The sequence below is a fragment of the Epinephelus moara genome, chromosome 23, assembly GCF_006386435.1.
Source record: "Epinephelus moara isolate mb chromosome 23, YSFRI_EMoa_1.0, whole genome shotgun sequence".
In the NCBI taxonomy this organism is placed as follows: domain Eukaryota; kingdom Metazoa; phylum Chordata; class Actinopteri; order Perciformes; family Serranidae; genus Epinephelus; species Epinephelus moara.
The window spans coordinates 819595-821279 of NC_065528.1; the positions used below are offsets into that span (position 1 = coordinate 819595).

Sequence of the window (1685 nt, forward strand, 5' to 3'; positions counted from 1 at the left end):
ATCACAGGGACTGAAACCTAACGATTCTTGAGGAGTTTCACGCACCGCAAATAACAGGAGAGGGAGGCCCTCATCCCACTCTCTGTTAGACTCAAGACAGAACTTTCGCAACATGGATTTTAAGGTTTGGTGGAACCTCTCAAGTGCACCTTGGGACTCTGGATGGTAAGGACTTGATTTTACATGCTTGACTTTTAACACTTTCATTACCTGTGCAAACAGTTTAGACATGAAATTTGTGCCCTGGTCACTCTGAACAGTTTTGGGCAAACCAAAAGTTGTAAAAAACTTAGTGAGAGCTTTTACAACCGGTTTTGCTTTGAGAGTGCGTAGCGGGATGGCCTCAGGGTACCGCGTCGCAGCACACATCACTGTCAAAATATACTGGTGACCAGATTTCGTTTTTGGCAGGGGGCCCACACAATCAATGAGCACTCGTTCAAAGGGTTCCCCAAGCACCGGGATCGGATGCAGGGGCGCCGGTGGAACAGGCTTGTTGGGCTTTCCCACAACTTGACAGGTGTGACATGTGCGGCAGTATTTTGCCACAGCTGTTTTTAACCCTGGCCAAAAGAAGTTGCGCAACACACGATAATACATTTTTTTAACACCAAGGTGNACAGGTGTGACAGGTGCGGCAGTATTTTGCCACAGCCGTTTTTAACCCTGGCCAAAAGAAGTTGCGCAACACACAATAATACGTTTTTTTAACACCAAGGTGGCCAGCTAAGCTAGAGTCATGTGCTAGACTGAGAACTTGCGGTCTATAGTCTCTTGGCACAACCACCTGGTTCACAACATTTAGCTCACTGGAGTCGGGACTCCACCGTCTCATCAAAACACCATTTTCTAAAAAAAACACGACAGGTCTTCTGTCCTCCTCAGCGGCTACAACAGAGGACAGACACAAAGTTAGAGACGGGTCATTTCTCTGAGCATCAATCAACATTTCCCGTGTAACATTCAAGCTCAGGTCATCATCAGCAGGGAAAAGATCAGACTCATTGACACATTTTATCACATTTTCACTCTCAGTGGTGGGGTGCACTGAATATGAGGGCTCTCCCTCATCTAATGTAGCCATAAACGACTCCGACAAATCCACAGCTTCACCCAGTTTACGAGCCTGCGCGCGCGTAATTGCGCACACAGGAAACACACTTGGCATAGACAAATCAGAGGAGACAGAAGGGGAGCAGCAGGCAGACGCAGCAGCAATGGGATCATTAACGACCTCGGGCAGAGGAAACACATTTCCTCCGGCCAAGTCGTTTCCCAAAATAAAGAAATGCCATTAATCGGAAATCGTGGGAGCATGGCAACTTTCACTTGTCCCGACACAAGCGGTGAATGCAAATGGATCTTGTGGAGTGGGGCGTTAAGTTCGCTCATTTTAATTCCCCACACCACCAAATCAGAAAAACACGAAGTTACGTCTGAGAGTGGCAACACATTAGCCAGCATGAAAGAATGATACGCGGCTGTATCTCGCAGAATAGTAACCAGTACTTTATCAATCAATCAATCAATTTTATTTATAAAGCCCAATATCACAAATCACAATTTGCCTCACAGGGCTTTACAGCATACGACATCCCTCTGTCCTTATGACCCTCGCAGCGGATAAGGAAAAACTCCCCAAAAAAACCCCTTTAACGGGGAAAAAAAACGGTAGAAACCTCAGG

General features: G+C 46.5%; 1 protein-coding gene across 1 annotated transcript in view; it reads right to left on the minus strand.

The window, feature by feature from the left end:
• LOC126385214 (pleckstrin homology domain-containing family A member 5-like) overlaps nt 1-1685 on the minus strand; it is a 628760-nt gene that overhangs the window by 28149 nt on the left and 598926 nt on the right. The gene's annotated exons all lie outside the window — the stretch shown is intronic.